The sequence below is a fragment of the Ahaetulla prasina genome, chromosome 1, assembly GCF_028640845.1.
Source record: "Ahaetulla prasina isolate Xishuangbanna chromosome 1, ASM2864084v1, whole genome shotgun sequence".
Lineage (NCBI taxonomy): Eukaryota > Metazoa > Chordata > Lepidosauria > Squamata > Colubridae > Ahaetulla > Ahaetulla prasina.
Genome location: NC_080539.1, coordinates 144,465,771 through 144,488,126, shown reverse-complemented (window position 1 = coordinate 144,488,126; position 22,356 = coordinate 144,465,771). Strand labels below are relative to the sequence as shown.

The window sequence follows — 22,356 nt, the reverse complement described above, 5'->3', positions numbered from 1 at the left end:
TATCTCTGCGTGTAATTCTTCTGTATTGACTTGTCCCTTTATCCAACGTGTATAATTTTGTTCTTTTTATTTTCAGATCTTTTAAGTTTTAGTTATATTTTTGTTTCTTTTTCTGTAAAGTCTATGAGATGTATTATGTACACAAACAAACAAATCACACTTTGGTTGGTGTACATTGTTAAGAAGAGAGTATCTTTTGGTTTGTATGGTAGAAAGTGCTAACAAAGTGATCCAGAAGGAAGCAACAAGACAGGTCCAGTCTCGGTTTGGGCAAACAGTGCTCAAATATCACTGTATCTGGCTATTGTCTCCTAATATTCTCTTACCTACTGGTATCACCCAGCATTCTGAGCAAGTGTTCTCCGTATATATATTATGTTGACACCCCACTGCCGGTAGCATACTGCTCATCTTGCCATGATCTATTGTGGAAGTAAGAAATAGCCCTTTGTCCAAAGACCAAAACATCTCCCAACCCAAATAAGCATAGATTATCACTAACTATCAGACCAACAATCAAGAAGTAAACAATCTCTCAATCAAGGAACTGCCAAACAAGCTGACAGTAAACAGCCCAACTGAAGAACCACCAAGACCTCTCCCACCAACACTAACAGAGCAAGCCACAAGAATATAAGCTGAGGGCAAACCCCCTCCCTACTACCACTGATGATGTTACCTAGTTTGGTTAATGAAATATCTGCAAAAAAGAAACCAAGCTCAGAGATCACCAAGGACCTCTCCTTGTCTCTGCAAACAAGTGGAAACCACCAGTCCATCACACATCTGACTGAAGTGGAGACTAACAAACTAGTTGGTGACTCATATTGGAATGAGTAACTAGATCATGTTACCTGAGCAAAGCACAGGAAATAAAAACTCACAATTCAAGTGGAATTTCCGGTCCCTCGATTACCTAATTCAAACTACAGCTTCCAGACACTGCATCATCTCTGCTGAAATAGGGTTCACCATCACCATCCTGTGCTGTAGTATTCCATCCACTTTTGGCTGACTTGCACAATCGGCTCCATTTCATAAAGTAAGAAACTGATGGAGATAGTGTTGTTTTTGCAAAGAAAGCAATTTTTGAGAGAGCTGAGTGTTCAGTAGGACATTGGGGCATTAATGGTAAAAAGGTCAAGTCTGGAAAACAGGAAGGGTCTGCTAATCCTAACCACACAATGGAATGGAATGGAATGGAATGGAATGGAATAGAATAGAATAGAATAGAATAGAATAGAATAGAATAGAATAGAATAGAATAGAATAGAATGGAATAGAATGGAATAGAATGTTTTATTGGCCAAGTGTGATTGGACACACAAGGAATTTGTCTTGGTGCATATGCTCTCAGTGTACATAAAAGAAAAGATACCTTCATCAAGAATCATAAGGTACAACACTTAATGATAGTCATAGGGTACAAATAAGCAATCAGGAAACAATCAATATCAATATAAATCTTAAGGATACCAGCAACAAGGTTACAGTCATACAGTCATAAGTGGAAGGAGATGGGTGATGGGAAGGATGAGAAGATTAATAGTAGTGCAGACTTAGTAACTAGTTTGATAGTGTTGAGGGAATTATTTGTTTAGCAGAGTGATGGCCTTCGGGAAAAAACTGTTCTTGTGTCTAGTTGTTCTGATGTGCAGTGCTCTATAGTGTCGTTTTGAGGGTAGGAGCAGTCTAGTACATAGTAGAGAAATTAACCGCTTGCCTCAATTTATTATGCTTACGTTGCAAGGATTGTAAGAAAACAAGAAATATAGGTTAAGAATTTTTTTTAAAAAGGCACAAAAGTAGTCTGGAAAAGGAGGAACTGGGCAAAAGGTGGGGGAACAGATTAAGCATGGGGAAACTCATGGAGAAACAGTCGTTCCGGGAAGATTGCAACCCTGTGGTCTTTGTCAAACCGGGACAGGGAGGGATTTGTGGTTCGGGTGGAGGGAATCACCCTCCACCCGAACCACAAAACCACAGCTTTGCTGGTTGAGGGACTCTGGGAGTTGAAGTTCACAAGTCTTAAAGGGACCAAGGTTGGAGACCCCTGGTGTGTGAGGTCTCTTTTGCATGAAAACAATTCTCTGGTCAGCAGCTCAGCTTAGAGACTAGATGTTCACTCACACCCAACTGCCATTGCTTGCCTCTTCTTTGGTAAGCTACCACTTTTTTTCCCCCCAAAGAGATTCTCTGCTTGTTTAGAAAAGCAGCCTCCAATGTGGAGCACTGAGAGGTAATGCAGCACTTAACCCTATCCCGCCTGCTGTTTTAGCACTTCAAAACATAAGCAGCAACTCCAATACGTTTTTTGTGCCCAGCACGCTCTAGCTGTGTATCTGTCAAGGTAAATATATGTCTCCAGCCCTGCATGAGAGTGATGAAAACTGCTGGATGGAAGAGAAATATTTTTTTAGCAGAAAACACCAAGTGGGAAAAGTTTAGACAATCTCTCTAAATACCTCTCTTGGTATTTTTACAATCATCCATAACTGTTTTTTTAGGGATCAGCAATCCAACATCCAGAGCACCGTTTCCTCAAGAGGCAAGCATTTACTAGGTTAAAAAACAATCAGAACAGCTAATAGATAATTCATTCTCCCTCTCTCTCTGTTTCTCTATCTTTCGCTCTGTCTCTGTCTCTCTCTGAGTCTCTGTCTCTCTCTCTGTTTCTCTCTCTCCTCTCTGTTTCTCTCTCTCTCTCTCTGTCTGTTTCTCTCTGTCTGTCTCTGTGTGTGTGTGTTTGCGTGCGTGCGCATGCACATTTAAATTATTCTCATGGAAAACTACAATTTTCTATAAAAAGAAATATCAGCTACGAAACATACATACTCCTGACTCTTTGGTTTAAGGGAAACTAATACAGACTTAAGTTGTTGCAAATCATATAAGGCTACATTTTCGCTACAGAGGTGACATGCCTAGGCATTATTCATGATGAATTATTATAAAACTTCTTGTTCCAGTCTAGGGCATTCTGCCTACAGTGTGATTTAACACATTTAAGGATAAGATCTCATTGTGCATAAAGGAAGGCCAAAAAAACCCTCCACAACGTTTCATTATGGCACTATTTACGTAACGCTGAGGTAAAAAGCTGCCTGAATTTAATAATATATATCACAGTATGGGAGCATACTTTTTAACTTACCATTCAACATCATAATTAAAGCTAAACAAAATAGGAGAATTAAGTGCCAATCTTTTTGAATAAATAAAGATGAAAAATATGAAGTTGCATAACTCTTTTGCCTGATTTCTAGTTACAATGCATTATCATCATCCCATAATGAGGGTGATTTGCCATCAGTGACCTCATTTTTCCTATCAATTTTTCATAACAAGCTTTTCATAATAAAGTTGTTGTCAACCTTCACAAATTGAGTTTTGTGAAGTAGTAAAGGTCAGATAAGTAATATCAAAATCAATTTATGGACCAATCCTACCTAGTTTTACTGACATGGAAGTCCTTTGTGTTAGATAATATACAGTACCTTGATGGATTGTGGGTTCAGAATTTCAAGACCTAGGTTTTTACAATGTTTGGGCTACAGCTACTGCACATTGTTCTCAGTCTAGGAAATTGTAACACACATATTGAAATATATACCACTAGATTCAATCCATTCTTTGCAAAAAGACAATAAACAATGAACAGAAACTAACCAAGGAGAGAAGCAACCTAGAACTATGGAGAAACAATGAAAGCAATTAAGCAATGGACTAGCTTGCCTTCAGAATTTATGGGTGCTCCATCATTGGAGGCTTTGAAAAGGAGACTGGACAACCATTTGTCTGAAATGGTATAGGGCGCCCTGCTTGAAGAGGGGATTGTGCTAGAGGACCGCCAAGGTCTCTTCCCACTCTATTGTTCTATAGTCTAAGTCCATGATGCTGAACCTATGGCAGGTCTGCTGGAAGTGGTATGCAAAGCCATTTTTCTGGGCATGCGAGCCATCGCCTGTTGCTCTTCCAGGCTCCAGTGCGCTAGCCAGCTGATCTTCACATGCACAGGAGCACCGGAAACTGAAAGATCATCTTTCTGGTGTGTGCATGCACACTGGGCAGCTGCTCTTCCGGTTTCCTGCACACGCGCATGCATGTGCGGTCCTGTTTTGGCACTCAGTGCTGAAAAGATTCGCCAACACTGTTCTAAGTCATGAAACATCAGGTTTGAATATATAGCTTTCGTGAATAATTTCTGTTAGAATCTACATATACATATATCTACAGCCGTACGGGTCTGGATGGGGAGAAACAGACTCAAGCTCAATCCCTCCAAGACGGAGTGGCTGTGGATGCCAGCACCCCGGTACAGTCAGCTGCAACCGCGGCTGACTGTTGGGGGCGAGTTATTGGCCCCAATGGAAAGGGTGCGCAACTTGGGTGTCCTCCTGGATGGGTGGCTGTCGTTCGATGATCATCTGGCAGACGTCTCCAGGAGGGCCTTTTACCAAGTACGCTTGGTCCGCCAGTTGCGCCCCTTCCTTGACCGGGATGCCTTATGCACGGTCACTCACGCTCTGGTTACATCTCGTTTGGACTATTGCAATGCTCTCTACATGGGGCTGCCCTTGAGGTGCACCCGGAGGCTGCAGCTAGTCCAGAATGCAGCTGCGCGAGTAGTAACGGGAGCCACTTGTTGCTCTCATGTAACACCACTACTACACAGTCTGCACTGGCTTCCTGTGGTCTTTCGGGTGCGCTTTAAGATTTTGGTTATCACCTTTAAAGCGCTCCATGGCTTAGGGCCCGGGTACTTACGGGACCGCCTGCTGTTACCTCATGCCTCCCACCGACCCGTACGCTCACACAGAGAGGGTCTTCTCAGGTGCCGTCCGCCAAACAATGTCGGCTGGCGGCCCCCAGGGGTAGGGCCTTCTCTGTTGGAGCTCCTACGCTTTGGAACGAAATTCCCCCTGGTTTACGCCAAGTGCCTGATCTTCGGACTTTTCGCCGTGAGCTAAAAACGCATTTATTTATTCAAGCGGGACTGGATTAAAAGTTTTACCTAATTTTAACTGGGGTTTGTTATTAATTTTTTAATTGTAATTTTAAATTTTGGCCTATTTAAGTAAGTTTTTTAATTAATGTTTTTACCTTGTATGATATTTGTATTTTATCGGGCTGTAAACCGCCCTGAGTCCTTCGGGAGATAGGGCAGTATAAAAATTTGATTAAATAAATAAATAAATAAATACATACATATGTTTTTATGCATGTTAGATTTACATCTTGCATTTCCTCTAGGTTGCTTAAGTATGTCACCACCACCACAACAACCACATGTCTAAAGGAGGGGTTAAAATTAACTCAAAAAAATCTTCCTTTGATATGGCAGGTATAAACATCTTTGGATACTTCAAATATTCCATTTCTGGGAAAGCTTATGGAAAAGTAGGTACCTTACAGTTCCAGTTCCATCTGAATGATGCTGATTTTTTGCATCACTTTAAATCAGGCTTTCAGCCAGGATATCATGCTTATCATTACCTTGCTGAATGGCTTAATGCCAGAAACTGGACAAAAGAAGTGTGGCCTTGCCAATTGTTTTCGGTACTGTGGCATCTTTCAATACTCCTGCCTATGTATTCTTCTGAAACACCTGGTTTGAGTGAGCCTTGAAAGCGCTGCTTCCCAGGTCGTCCTTGACTTACGACCACAATTGAGCCCAAAATTTCTGCTGCTAAGCAAGACAGTTCAGTGAATTTTGCCCGATTTTACGACCTTGCTTGCCACAGTCGTTATGTGAATCACTGCAGTTGTTTTTAACATGGTTGTTAAGTGAATCTGGCTTCCCCATTGACTTTGCTTGTCGGAAGGTCACACAAAAGATGATCACATGACCCTGGGACACTGCAACCGTCATAAATATGAGCCAGTTGCCAAGTGTCTCAATTTTGATCACATGACCATGCTTCAATAATCAAAAGTGTTCTGATCATAAGAAAAATGATCAGAAGTCACTTTTTCAGTATCGTTGTAATTTTGAATGGTCACTAAATGAATGGTTATAAGTCAAGGACTCTCTGTACACTGATCTTCAATGAGGAGACTTTCATTCTGCAGTGGATCAGGAAAATAATGACTATACGCATTCAATGTCCTATTTTCAAAAGGCTGCTCATTAGATATTATATATGTAAGGTATATTCATAAAATATTAGATATTTCAGCTTCTACAATCCTTTCCTCCAAACTCTTGAGGATGATTTGTTCTTTTATACATTGATTGGGTTTTTTTCCTAGTTACTTCAGAAATTATCTCGGCCAGTCATATGTTAATATTAATAATTGACAAACCAGATACCTTTGTTGTTTCTAGTTGGGCATTTTATTCCCAAATACATTTAGACAGCATTTCTCTTCACAGCTAGATTTGTGAACAATACTTTGAAGGATATTTTAGCTCCTGCAGTGACAATGGCCTATTTTGCAGAAACAAGTATAATTTACTAATTTGATTTATGGAGCAATTTCCACAATTTAATAAAATAACATTACATAATATTATTACATAGGGATATGCTTCATGGTTGAGAATGCTAACATTTTTAACACTTGGGAAAATCTGTATTATTACATTTTATGATGGAACAAAGTAGATCTGGGTAATTATCCCTCTTGTTTCATTAAAGCTTTATGCAGCTGTGAGAGTTTAATGCTGCTGTTATTTTTCCCACTGTCAAAAGTAGTTCCACTGCAACATTTACAATTCTCAGCAAGGGCAAAACGAAACCATTAGCTTCATGTTGGACTAATACTGAATAAAGTATTTTAATGCTGATACTGACAGCTATCTACCTAAAGTGGAATTCTAACAATAAAAGAAAAACCAAGAAATAAATACTTTTATCAAGTCTTGGTTTTCCAGAATGTCAAAAAAAAAAAAAAAAAAAGCTAGATCCTGGGATCTATTTCTGTGAAAAAGACAGTGATTCCAATTTTTTTAGCATATTCCTTTTTAAAAAAAATAACTTTCTTTGAGAAGGCTGTGATTACAGATGGACCCTCAATAACAAAAAAAGACTGTGAAGGAAACAGGATGGGGAAGAGATGTACTTTCAGATTTGCAAGATTCCCTAAAATAGAATTAGCTCATTATGTTTCGTGTACCTTGTAAGGCTGATTGACCCAGATCCAAATCTTAGTCCAGAAGAAGTATCTGTGAGGGGGGGGGAAACACTTTGGGAACATATGGTTGCATATAATCTTTTTACCCATATAGTGTTCTTTCCTTTATTTAGAACTGTTATTGTTCTGCATAGTTTTATTAGGTGTAAACACAGAGAAGAATGTATAGACTATAGGAATCAATAGTTAAGAGATTTAATCAACAATGGAATCTCTCCAGTGGTGAGATTTAGCCGGTTCTGTCAAGTTTGGGCGAACCGGTAGTGTTGTGTCTCGCCCAATCTCACCACAGCCGGGGCCTTCTTATCTGCTTCCGAACATGGAGGAATGTTCTAGTATGCCTCCCGGCCCCAGCCCTGGCTCCATGCCCAGACAGGCTGAAGAGGAGGAAATATCTCCAGCCCCCAGCTCTGGCTCCATGCCCAGGCAAACGGAGCAACTAGACCTCTCCCCCTCCTCCACAGCATGTGAGCCTGAGGGAGGTCTATTGCCAACAGCTGCCAACTGGGGTGACCCTCGCGTCAGAAGACTTGATAGGCGGAGGCAACAGAAGGAAGGGAGGGGCAGGCCTGGATAAGTGTTGAGTCATGGAGCCACACCCCATGGCCTATATAAAGGATCTGCTTTCTGGCATTCTCTGAGTCAGGCAAAGTCTAAACATATCTTGCTGAAGTCACTTTCTGGTCTCCTGCCTGCCCTGAGGACTTTGCTAGGACTTTGGCAGAGCTGCAGAGGCACGCCTGATTCGGATTTCCCTGACCCGGCCGTCAGCGGAGGAGTGGGACACGACAGGTAGTGGCGACTGTTGGAGACTCTGCCCACCAGCCTGGACGTAATGCGTGAGCAAAGAGCACATGCGGAAGGCCGTGTGCATGCGCAGAGGAGGGCACTCACATTTGCGAACCAGTAGGGAAGGTAAGTGAATTCCACCTCTCAACTACTCAATGGTTTATTGCTATTACTTTTATGCCTGTTGAAAATAGAATGTTAATTTCATGTATGCTAATCACTGTTACCTTAAAAAAGACTCCATTGTATAAAAAAATGTGTTGTCTTAATGGTTAAACAATCCTTCTATAAGTATTTATGTAAGGTTTTTTCTTACGTACTTAAATAATTTGTATTTTAATTACTCCAACGTGCATTTCACTGAAGCAAGAATAAGCTAGCAGGAGCACATTAATTTTTTAGTAGTACATTAATAGAGGCAATGAATAATACTTTTTTTCAGTTAATAACATTCTTTGCAACCACTTCACCTTTTATATTTAACTGTTAAGATAAAAATCCTTCTTCTTTGCGGGAATAAGGGTATTAAACAGAGAGTGTTAATGATAAAATCTTACCACCAATAATGAACCTACTCTTTATGCAATGATATGATCAAGTCATAGTACAACAGTTAGCGAACCTTTGCTTTTCAGAATTAAAGGAGGTATATAATCAAATTTGAAAATAATTTCCTTCAAAAGCTATGTCATTTTGAGAGATTAATATAATTCACCACAATCACTGAAGCAATAGCAGCGATTTATTTATCACATTCATTCACAACAAAAAGAAAATATTCAAATACTTTATCACTAAAATAAAGCTTTTGGAAAGGAAATCATTCCAAGAGTGGTAATCAGATCTTTTGGGAGCTCAAGATCCCCTATTCCCTTTTGGATCACTTTCTTGGTGTCCATTACACTAGAGAAAACAATATAGTCCAAGTATATATAGGGCGAGTTTCTTCAGTACGAGATATCCTCCAGAACTGAAAGTGTGTGTGTGTGTCAAAAATTAAAAAAAAACTAGTCAGAAATTAAACAGAAATATCTTTGTTCAAGTCTCTTTTGAAACTAAAGGCATTAAAATCCTGATTGATTGATTGAATCATTGTTTGATTATGTGCCATCAAGTAGTTTTCAACTGCCAATGACCACATAGATAGATTTTCTCCATGATAATCCCTACCTGTCCTTTTAAGGCTCCCAAAGCAATCACTAGAACATTAGTTAAAAAGTTTGTTTGGTGAATGAGGAAGTTTGGGGCTGGGTTTTTTGCCTTCTAGTTCTCCACTTTTAGGAAATATAGGAGGCTGAAGACAGGAGGTGCTGTTTTTTGTTCTTCCAGTTAGACTGCCTGCCTCTTTCTGGGAAGCTGATGAAGGCTGAGCCATCAGAAGTTCAGCCAAGATGGCGCCGACGAAGGCTGCCTCGGTGAAATGCTCTCTAATTGTTTCTTTATTTCTAATTGTTCTCTGTGACTCACTACGGATTTCCTACTCACGAGACCATCTGCTAAAAATTAAGGAACATTTCTTTAAGGAGCAGCTTTCTTTGATCTCACCCCCGCCTGTCTTTACAAACACGGAGGAAATTCTAACACAGAAGGAGGTAATTCCCACGGAGCCATGGACTACTAAAAAAACCAAACGACGGAAGAGAAAGAAGAGAGGTAAACGATCTGGGATCTTAATCAGGCTAAGAAATCACATTAAAACTCCTCTGCCTTCAATTTTCCTAACAAATATACGCTCACTTGCAAATAAGATGGATGAAATACTCCTCTTAAACAAATATTATTCTGATTTTTGCAATTCAGCAGTCCTATGCTTCTCTGAAACCTGGTTAAATGAATCAATTGAAAATAGCAGCCTGAACATTCCAGGGTTTCAGATTGAACGATCAGACAGGATTCCAGAAATATCTGGTAAAAAGAAAGGAGGAGGCTTATGCCTATATATTAATAGAAACTGGTGTCAAGATTTTAAAATAATTTACAAATTCTGTGACAACAATTTAGAGACTTTAATTATCAATTGCAAACCTTACTATTCGCCTCATGAATTTTCCTCATTTCTTCTAATTGCTGTTTATGTCCCACCACAAGCCTGTGTAAACAAGGCATTACGAACTCTAGCTGACCAAATCATGGAGGCTGAAGCCAAACACCCTGATTCACTGGCCATTGTTTTGGGAGATCTAAACAAGACAAACTTAAGGAAAGAGCTACCAAAATACTTTCAGCATGTCAATTGTCCCACCAGAGGCAAGAATACTCTAGACCATTGCTACACAACACTAAAAGATGCTTATTGGTCTTTACCATGTGCAGCTGTAGGACACTCTGATCATTGCATGATTCACCTTGTACCTGCTTACAGGCAAAGACTTAAAGCCACAAAACCAATAATTAAATCAGTGAAGATCTGGACGGAGGAATCAAAATTAAAGCTACAGGCATGTTTTGACTGCACTGATTGGAATGTTTTTAAAGATACCTCTGCAGACCTGGATGAACTCACAGATACTGTAACATCATATGTCAGCTTCTGTGAAGACCTATGTGTACCTACAAGGAACTTGCGAATATACAGTAACAACAAACCTTGGTTTACGCCTAAACTTAAACAGCTACGACATTCCAAAGAGAAAGCCTACAGAAAAGGTGATAAAATGCTGTACAATCAGGCCAGAAATGCACTAACAAGGGAGATCAGAGCAGCAAAAAGAAGCTACTCTGAAAAGCTAAAGAATCAGTTTTCAGCAAATGAACCAGCAAACATGTGGAAAACTCTTAAAAATATCACCGGATATGGCAAACCTCCTTCCCAGGCTGAAGGTATTCAACAACTGGCAGATGACCTGAATGAGTTTTACTGCAGGTTTGAAAGGAAACTACAGCCACCTATCTCCACAACCCCCATCTCAGACACACCAACAACAGCCAAGCCTCCTACAACTGACCCCATTTCATTGGGTTCACAACCCCTAGTGATCACAGAAAAGGAAGTGCAGGACCTATTTCATAGACAAAAGCCAGGAAAAGCTCCAGGCCCAGACAAGATAACTCCTTCTTGCTTAAAAGTCTGTGCTGACCAATTGGCCCCCATCTTCACCCATATTTTCAATAAATCACTAGAGATGTGTTATGTTCCTTCTTGCTTCAAACGCTCTACCATCATCCCAGTGCCAAGAAGCCCACCATCAAGGAACTGAATGACTACAGACCAGTTGCTTTAACATCTGTAGTCATGAAAACCTTTGAAAGGCTAGTGCTTTCCTACCTGAAAACCATCACGGATCCGCTGTTAGACCCTTGCAATTTGCATACCGAGCAAATAGATCAACAGATGATGCTGTTAATATGGCTGTGCACTACATCCTACAACATCTTGAGTCTCCAAAGACCTATGCAAGGGTCCTTTTTGTAGACTTTAGTTCAGCATTCAATACCATCATTCCAGACATTCTTCTAACTAAGCTAAACCAGCTACAGGTACCGGAACAGACTTGTAAGTGGATCACAAGCTTCCTAACAAACAGGAAGCAGCAGGTGAAGCTAAGCAAGATCACATCAAATACCTGTACAATTAGCACAGGGCCCCCAAGGCTGTGTGCTCTCCCACTTCTCTTCTCTCTGTATACCAATGACTGCATCTCCAATGATCCATCTGTTAAGCTACTGAAGTTCGCAGATGAAACAACAGTGATTGGTCTCATTCGAGACAATGACGAATCCGCATATAGACGAGAGGTCGAACGACTAGCCTTGTGGTGCAACCAAAACAATCTGGAACTGAACACACTCAAAACCGTAGAAATGGTGGTAGACTTTAGGAGGAACCCTTCCATACTTCCACCTCTCACAATACTAGACAACACAGTATCAACAGTAGAAACCTTCAAATTTTTAGGTTCTATCATATCGCAAGATCTAAAATGGACAGCTAACATCAAAAACATCATTAAAAAAGGACAACAAAGACTGTTCTTTCTGCACCAACTCAGTAAGCTCAAACTGCCCAAGGAGCTGCTGATTCAGTTCTACAGAGGAATTATTGAGTCTGTCATTTGCACCTCTATAACTGTCTGGTTCGGTTCTGCAACCCAACAAGAAAAACACAGACTTCAGAGGATAATTAGAACTGCAGAAAAAATAATTGCTACCAACCTGCCTTCCATTGAGGACCTGTATACTGCACAAATCAAGAAAAGGGCCGTGAAAATATTTACAGACCCCCCGCATCCTGGACATAAACTGTTTCAACTCCTACCCTCAAAACGACGCTATAGAGCACTGCACACCAGAACAACTAGACACAAGAACAGTTTTTTCCCGAAGGCCATCACTCTGCTAAACAAATAATTCCATCAACACTGTCAAACTATTTACTGAATCTGCACTACTATTAATCGTCTCATAGTTCCCATCACCAATCTCTTTCCATTTATGACTGTATGACTATGACTTGTTGCTGGCAATCCTTATGATTTATATTGATATATTGACCATCAATTGTGTTGTAAATGTTGTACCTTGATGAACGTATCTTTTCTTTTATGTACACTGAGAGCATATGCATCAAGACAAATTCCTTATGTGTCCAATCACACTTGGCCAATAAAATTCTATTCTATTCTATTCTATTCCAATTAAGATTGCACCATCTCTCTCTCTCTCTCTCTCTCTCTCTCTCTCTCTCTCTCTCTTGCTTTGTTTTTAGTTTAGTTTTGATTTGAACTGCTTTTATTTCTCAGGCTCATAGCAGATGCTCTGAAATGTTCTTATATCATGTAAGCTGGAAAGAGTCAAACTGACTGTGTTGGGAGATAAATCAAATAAATAAACGCAGGTGTTCCCCTCTCCAACTTCAGCTGTTATGTTGTCTGCTTAGTATTTCATGTTTGTGCAGCACTGTTGCAATTTGGGTATGGGAGTAATGAAAGATTTAGAGTTGGATGCATCAAGATATATGGCAAAAGGATATGTTACTTAGGCTGTACAGCAGTTCAGAATAAAAATTCTTCTTCTTTTTTCCCCCCTGCTCACCGAGAAGTGTTTCTTACTCAGGATCACCTTAACAGAATCCTAAAATTATTACGGGTGAAACTCGAAAAATTAGAATATTGTGCAAAAGTTCATTTATTTCAGTAATACAACTTAAAAGGTGAAACTAATATATGAGATAGACTCATTACATGCAAAGTGAGATAGTTCAAGCCTTGATTTGTCATAATTTTGATGATTATGGCTGACAGCTCATGAAAACCCCAAATTCACAATCTCAGAAAATTAGAATATTACATGAAATCAATAAAACAAGGATTGTACATAGAACAATATCGGACCTCTGAAAAGTATAAGCATGCATATGTACTCAGTACTTGATTTGGGCCCCTTTTGCATCAATTACTGCCTCAATGCGGTGTGGCATGGATGCTATCAGTCTGTGGCACTGCTGAGGTGTTATGGAAGACGAGGATGCTTCGATAGCGGCCTTCACTTCTTCTGCATTGTTCAGTCTCATGTCTCTCATCTTTCTCTTGGCAATGCCCCATAGATTCTCTATGGGGTTCAGGTCAGGCAAGTTTGCTGGCCAATCAAGCACAGTAATCCCATGGGCATTGAACCAGGTTTTGGTACTTTTGGCAGTCTGGGCAGGTGCCAAGTCCTGCTGGAAAATGAAGTCAACATCCCCATAAAGCTCGTCTGTGGAAGGAAGCATGAAGTGCTCCAAAATCTCCTGATAGACGGCTGCGTTGACCCTGGACTTAATGAAGCACAGTAAACCAACACCAGCAGATGACATGGCTCCCCAAATCAACACAGACTGTGGAAACTTCACACTGGACTTCAAGCATCTTGCAGTGTGTGCCTCTCCATTATTCCTCCAGACTCTGGATCCTTGGTTTACAAATGAGATGCAAAAGTTGCTCTCATCAGAAAAGAGGACTTTGAACCACTGAGCAACAGACCAGTTCTTTTTTTCTTTAGCCCAGGTAAGACGCTTCTGACATTTGAAGCGCACATCCAGGATCCGTCTGTGTGTGGTGGCTCTTGATGCACTGACTCCAGCCTCAGTCCACTCCTTGTGAAAGTCCCCAACACTTTTGAATGGCCTTTTCCTGACAATCCTCTCCAGGCTGCGGTCATCTCTGCTGCTTGTGCACCTTTTTCTTCCACACTTTTCCCTTCCACATGACTTTTATTAATGTGGTTTGATACAGCACTTTGGGAACATCCAACTTCTTTTGCAATTACCTTTTGAGGCTTTCCCTCCTTATGGAGGGTGTCAATGATGGTTTTCTGCACAACTGTCTGGTTAGCAGTCTTTCCCATGATTGTGATTCCTACTGAACCAGACTGCGAGACCATTTAAAGGCTCAGGAACCCTTTGCAGGTGTTATGGCTTAATTAGCTGATTAGGGTGGGACACTTTGAGACTAGAATATTGAACCTTTTCACAATATTCTAATTTTATGAGATTGTGAATGTGGGGTTTTCATGAGCTGTCAGCCATATTCATCAAAATTATGACAAATCAAGGCTTGAACTATCTCACTTTGCATGTAATGAGTCTATCTCATATATTAGTTTCACCTTTTAAGTTGTATTACTGAAATAAATGAACTTTTGCACGATATTCTAATTTTTTGAGTTTTACCTGTATATTGATGACAAAGAAAGAATTTATGTCCATCAGCTTAATGCAGGTCACAATGTTTTGGTGGAAAGTTATCTGTGTACTTTAAATGCACCACAGTGCACAATGGGCACGAGAACAACTATTTTCTCCCCAGCGGGGGAGTTAACTTTTATACAGCTACAGATTGAGAGGTGGCTTGCTGCAAATAATATTCTTCAAGAAAAGAGGATGGCTAAATTTTTACCATTTTACCTGCAAAGGTCATACAATCCCCTGAAAATTCTGTGCTCCCGTGAAGCTTACAGAGTTCACACACCGCAGACTTATAGCAGCCTCGCTGCACCACGACAAATCCCAGCCTACCATTATTGCTGAATGCTTTAGATTTTATGGCAGAAACCACAAAATGGGAATGGGTTTATAGAATGCATTCTTGACTTTAAAAGGTTATCTGTCTCTTGGCACTGGCTTTTCTTGGATGAAGGTTTGTGAGGTATTTATTTGTAGCCTCCACGGGGCATATTACCTATCTAAGTTATATAAAAGCCTGTAATCTGTAATCTTAACATGGCTTTAGCTATGGAGCTGAGCAGGAGATATTCCCAATATTTAAAGAAACTTAATGACAGTGAGCAAGCAGGTGGAGATAAGGTAAGAATGTCTTCCTAGGGCAAAGACCCTGGATCCAGAACACTATAGACAGATGCCCCTAGGGGAAGAACATATCACCTGAAGTAAAATAAGGCATGTTATTGAGTTAGGGACACCCTTTTACAGAAAGCCACCCTTTTAAAATTGAGAGTTTTGTGGGAAACATGACCACATTACAGAAATCTGCTAGAGAAAATCAAACTACCCCAGACACTCATCCAACAAATACTCAGGACACCATCCAGTAGACTTAGGAATCAACCTTTATACCATGAATGCTATTAATGATGTAACTGGTGATATGTACATTAATTGGGAGGTTGATAGGTCCTCAGTAAATATGATGCTGGAAATGGATGCTCACTAATTTTAGAAACACCTACAAAGATTCAAATGATCCAAGTAATATTTACATCTCAGTAACTACCCTGTTTCCCCCAAAATAAGACATCCCCTGATAATAAGCCCAATCGGGTTTTTGAGGGCATGGCAATAAGGCCAAGTGCTTATTTCAGGGTTCAAAAAAATATAAGACAGGGTCTTATTTTCGGGAAAACACGGGTATAAGAATTGTTTTACTAGGTTATCTCTGTAGCTATATGTTTTTAGCTGCTGTCATTGTTTCTGGATTCGATACTGTTGTGTCTTGCCCACCCTCAGAGCAGCCGGGGCCTTCTTACCTGCTCCCGAACACTGAGGAATGTATGCCTCCCGGCCCAAGTCCTGGCTCCATGCCCACACAAACTGCAGAAGAAGGAGCATCTCCCGGCTCCAGCCCTGACTCCATGCCCAGGCAAACGGAGCAGCTAGACCCCTCCCCCTCCTCCACAGCATGTGAGCCTGAGGAGGGTTTATTCCCAACAGCTGCTGATTGGTGTGACCCTCGCATCAGAAGGCTGGATAGGCGGAGGCAACAGAAGGAAGGGAGGGGCAGGCCTTAATGAGTGCTGAGTCATGGAGCCACACCCCATGGCTTATATAAAGGATCTGCTTTCTGGAAGTCTCTGAGTCAGGCAAAAGTCGAACTTATCTTGCTGAAGTCACTTACTGGTCTCCTGCCTGCTCTGAGGACTTTGCTAGGACTTTGGGCAGAGCTGCAGAGGCAAGCCTGATTCGGATTTCCCTGACCCGGCCATCAGCGGAGGAGTGGGACACGACAGATACATAGAATCCTCCAGCATGTACAGCTATAACAAATTTAAAAAAATCATCGCCACCATCATCTCTCCATACAAAGAAGAGAAAGATTCTGTGCTGGGTAATAGTCAGGCAACGGTCACATATGCATTTGAGTCTTCCGTCTATCATTAAGAGTTGTGAAGACTACCAGCCCATTCCTGGAATCAAGTGAAATTGTTCTAAGATACAAGCTCTCAAGCAAACCCCTAAAGTTATTACCAGCACTACAGCAAAGAAGCAGAAAAAGGAAGCTTAGCAAAAATTGTTCAGGAGAAAATGAGACATGACCCAAGTGCAATGAGAGAGGTCAAAGGGAGAGCACAGAGATTTTTATCCTTAACAGAAACCCAAGTTTCAGAGCTCACATTAGCCCACGTTTAATAGGGAGATGAAATGTGTGCTCCCTGTGCAACAATACATCGAAGAACAACTCCTGGGTATTTTACCTCTTCAATTGGCCACTCCTGTCTTTTGACTTTCTTTGCAAAATACACAAGCACTCTATCTGAAAGGACTTTTTTAAAAAATGTATATAAACAATTACAAGGGCCCTTCTCATACCAGCAAAAGAGAGAGGATTGTAATATCGTGTTGCAAAAAAAGCACCAAAGTGAATCTGTCAGCTATAGGGAGGTGGGCGTTAAGAAGAATTAAGAGGTTTGTTGAAATAGACTTTTAATTGTTATTGTTATGTTAATGTTATGTTATGGAAATGATTTGTGGTCAGGTCCCCAGATGAAGACAACATACATATTCTAGACAGTGGTGTTTTTCAAAATTTTTTACTACTGGTTCTGTGGGTGTGGCTTGGTGGGTATGGCAGGGGAAGAATACTGTAAAATCTCCATTCCCACCCCACCCCAGGGGAAAATCCCCATTTCCTCCCGATCAGCTGGGATTTGGGAGGCAGAGAATAGATGGTGAGGCAAGTCAGAATTTTTACTACCAGTTCTCTTAATTACTCAAAATTTCCGCTACCGGTTCTCCAGAAGTGGTCAGAACCTGCTGAAACCCACCTCTGATTCTAGAGCAGGGAAAACAACTTGCAGTCCAAGTGCAAAACTTGGCTTTTCCTCTAAGTGGTGGGATAAGAGTCTACAGATAGTCCTCGGCTTAAGATCACAATTGAGCCCACATTTTCTGTTGCTAAGTGAGACATTAGTTAAGTGAGTTTTGCCCCATTTCACGACCTTTGTTGCCACAGTTGTTAAGTCAATCATTGCAGTTGTTAAGTTAGTAGCACAGTTGTTAAACGAATCTGGTTTCCCCATTGACTTTGCTTGTCAAAAAGCTGCAAAAGGTGAATGTGTGACCCCGGGGCTCTGCAACCTTCATCAATATGAATCAGTTGCCAAGGTTCTGAATTTGGATCACGTGACCATGGGGATGCTGTAACATTTGCAAGTGTGATAAATGGTCATAACTTACTTTTTTCAGTGCCGTTTTAACTTTGAACCATCACTAAACAAATTGTTGTAAGTCGAGGACATACATGACTTGCCACCAGGTTTTTGTTGCTTTTAATGTGATTTAATTTTATAGTTTTATTATTTTTTTTATGTTGTTTTACTTTTAATTGGAGGCCACCCAGAGCTGGTTACAAGACACGAAGCTACGTAAATCTTTTAATTCAGTAAGTTCATTCCATGAACCTCATTTTCATTCACAAACCTTGTTTTCTTATTCCCTAGTATCCTTTGAAAAGGGACGCCCAATTTCTTCAGTAACATAGACTGAAAAAACATAAAAGTACAAGACCTTTGTTAAACCTGACTCCTACTTTCATCGCCAAAATATAAAGCTTTCCAATTCTCTGTCCTATCAATTTGTAGATTGTTGGGCACTAATGAATTGCCATTGAAATTATTGGCTACCTTTTTATGAAGGTCAGTGAAATCCCCACTATTAAAAACTGATCCAAGTGTACAGTATATAAACAAAAGGTAGTTGATATAACATATGTAATCGCTGATGGAGGGACTAGAGAAAAATTTGTTCCATAAACTGCATATATAGCTAGTTCTCTGACTATTAATGGATCCTTTTTCTGGTGATTCTTGTGTTTTTATTCTTTTAGACATCTCCACTGCATAACTGAGCTTTTAAATTATAAAACTGGATTATGCATTATAAGTCAAAGGACACAGTCTGAAATCCTGCTAATCCTCTTTGGGGCCAAAGAACAATGTTCTAGTGAGAAATCCTGATTATTTTGAATGTATTTCAGTCAACATAATATTAACATCTAATTTACATCTCTTATTTAATATTCTATTAAATCTTATTATATTATTTAGACATGTATATTATATTATTTAGACAGGTATATTATATTATCTCCATACGGGCAATTCTTAGGTTCTTAGGATAATTTCAAATGAACAAGAACTGTATAAAAAGACAGATTAGACAAACATTTTCAGGCTCTATTTGAAATCCAGACGAAATTATGAATTTCGTCTGGAAATATACAGTCAGGAGAATGGGAAAACTGAGAAAACAGGGGAAACAATCCCAAAATTAGATACGCCAGTCATCAAGTCAAACCAAAGTTTTATTCTGTTTTAATTCTTGTAATGTTTTAGTGATTGCTCTCCCTTTCCCATTCTTTCACCAACTTAGCAAAAGTTATCACAAAATTAAGCAAGGCATCATTTTGTTTTTCCTCATTCGGCAACGATACTTATTTCATTTTTTTATTTATTTATATTGTCAATCATATATAAGATAACAGATAAAAATATAAACATAATTTGGATACATGAAAAGAGTAAGTAAAAAAGAATATTAGGACAGGAATGGTAGACACGCAGGTGCACTTATGCACGCCCCTTGCAGACCTCTTAGGAATGGGGTGAGGTCAACAGTAGACAATTTAAGCTTAAAGTTTTGGGAGTTTGAGGAAGAAACTACAGAAACAACATTCTAGGCATTGACCACTCTGTTACTGAAGTCATATTTCCTGCAATCAAGTTTGGAGCGGTTTACCTTGAGTTTGCATCTATTATTTGCTTGGGTATTGTTGTGGTTGAAGCTGAAGTAGTCATTGACAGGTAGGACATTGTGGTAGATAATTTTATGTACTATGCTTAGGTCAGACTGAAGTCGGTGTAGTTCTAAGTTGTCTAAGCCCAAAATTTGGAGTCTGGTGGCATAAGGTATTTTATTGCGAGCAGAGGAGTGGAGGATTCTTCTCCACTCCTCTGCTCGCAATAAAATAATAATATAATTATTATCGCATAAGTATATAACTATACTTATTGTATACTATTTATGTTTAGAACATAAATAGTATACAATCTTTGAAAGCAAGTGTTATGTGTAATGTCTAGGCTAACAAAACAAAACAAAGTTATGGTTCCTTCTGTGAAAGAGGATACAAAAGCCCCCCCCCCCAAAAAAAAACACATCATTACAGAGACCCATTGAATTGGGAAGCAATATAGCAATAGCACTTAGACTTATATGCCACTTCATAGTGCTTTACAGCCCTTTTTAAGTGCTTTACAGAGCCAGCATATTGCCCCAATAATATGGGTCTTCATTTTATAGGCCTTGGAAAGATGGAAGGCTGAGTCAACCGTGAGCCTGGTAAGATTCAAACTCCTGGCAGTCGACAGAATTAGCTTGCTTTTGTTTTTATTTCTGTTTTTAATTTTGATCATGTGACCATGGAGATGTCTTATGGAGTGTTTATTCCTATGGATTATGCTAGTTATAATTTTCCTCAAATGGCTAAAATAAATCATACTTTTTACCCCCATTGCACATACATCCAGCAGTGAATCAGCAGGGGTATTGTGGCCCAGAATTAGCTGTTTGAGTATCAGCTGCTGAGTAACACAGCATGTACTATCAATTCATCTAAATGTGTTACAGCGGATCAATACTGAATCTGTAAAGCCATTTGTTCTTTGACTGTACATGGCAAAAATCATCGCCTTAAGAATAACTCAATTTTCTTCATCTCTGCACTAAATGGAACATCAACACTATAAAAGTAAACAAGCAGCACTAGCCGCAGAATATTCAACAATAATTCTGCCTGCAGGCCATGGCAAGTAAATGAATATTTTCCTTTTAGATATCCCTTCCTTGTCTTATTCAGAGAACCAATTTTCACCTATGATTAGGGAGGAAACTGAGTACATAGACAAAACTGTCCATATTTGACAATAAAGCAAGGTGATCTGCCACAAAGTCATTGGCGAAGGCAAGTCCTAGCCTTTCTGAACAGCACAATGTGTCGTAATATGTATATAATAAAGTGTTCTGTTATTATGGCAAAATGTCATAGGTACCCTATGCAAGAAACTTCTAGCTACGGTACACAGCTGTAAAAATATTATAAAATAAGCTAGTGCTTTTGCCTTTTTTATTTCCATTCAACTGTGTATGATTATCAGAGATTGCTTGGACAAATCCTTGCAGTTTTCTTGGCAAGGTTTCTCAGAAGTGGTTTGCCATTACCTGCTTCCTAGGGCTGAGAGAAATGACTGGCCCAAAGTCACCTAGCCCGATCTGTGCCCAAGGCAGGATCAGAAATCACGTTCTCCTGATTTCTAGCCTGATGCTTTGACCTTTGCATCAAACTGGTTCTATATATAATAACTGGCTGTGCCTTATGGAATGCCAATTCTTCCTTCTTGTCCTAATGATTTTTTTCCAGGAAGATTATTATTTCCCCAATTATTTCCCCAATTCACATTCATACCCAGACTCCTGCAAAGAAACTTTGCAATAAAGTCTAAGTGCATCTAACAAGTAATATTGTAATATTTCGGGCAAGAATTATTTATGGATTTGGTGACAATAATGAATTAGTGAAAAGTTGGATTTAATTAGCTGACCATTTCCATTAATAATTCAAAGGGATAGTCTGATCAGCAATGGTTTGTGAGATCACTGCATGCAGCTTTTTTTTTTTTTTACTTTCTGTAATTAAATGCTACATTTTAAAAGATTTGCATCATAGGCAGAATTTTCTGCCTTCAGAAAGTGCAGTGTCAAATGCACATACCCAAAAACAAAAAACAAAAAAACACCACACACACACATACACACACCCTTCATGAGTACTATATCCAAAATCAACAATTTCTGAAATATGGCAAATTCTAGTTAATAAGATCACACCAAAGTTCTCCCTTTACACAAAATATTACTGAAAGATCACATTCATGTATGCTAAATATGCAGTCCTGGGAACTCACTCAATAGTCAACAGAGATTTGATGTTTACTTCATAGAGCTACACGAAACAGACATTTGTTTCAATACACTGTGACCTCTAATTCTCTGAGGTTCCTCCTTAGTAATACTAGGACAAGGCTGTCTGGCACTTCAGAAACCAGACAAAGCAGAAGAAGAAGGTTTGAATAATAAAGTAAAGGTGTGGTTATGTGTGTATGCAATACAATTATTGTATAATTGTTTTATAATAGTAATACAAAGCAATTTTTTTTTGTCAATTTGGTTTTGTAGATTTCTAGCGCGTTCAAAAATGGGAATGGAACAGAAAATAAAAACCTTGATTGTTCTTCCAAAATTATAGAAAAATGAAGAAGTGATGCTTATCAGTTAGTGTCTGTATTGTCACTTGACCCACATAAAGACTTCTTAAGTTTGTCCACCAACTAAATCTATTTCCTCAAATTGTTTCATCTCTGGATGAAAGACACGGTTTACTCTATTACTATATACAGTGTGCTGCTGTACAGCCAGAAATGATAACCGATCCAGAATATGCAATTAGAATCCACATGTAAATCCCTGGCTGAAACAGCTGCACAGGTTTCTAATCTGTTTCTATGTTCAGAAATGATTCTGGCAACAACAACAACAAAAAAAAGAAGCTCCCATCATTATCTGAAGAAAGCTATTGTGCAATTACCGCCATTTCTTCTCATTAATAAATCCTTCTCTTTCAGAAAAAGAGAGACAGAAATATCTGTACGTAGAAATATTGGCAG

At 39.5% G+C, this 22,356-nt stretch overlaps 1 protein-coding gene across 1 annotated transcript in view; it reads right to left on the bottom strand.

The window, feature by feature from the left end:
* CSMD1 (CUB and Sushi multiple domains 1) overlaps window positions 1-22,356 on the bottom strand; it is a 1,133,931-nt gene that overhangs the window by 357,346 nt on the left and 754,229 nt on the right. The gene's annotated exons all lie outside the window — the stretch shown is intronic.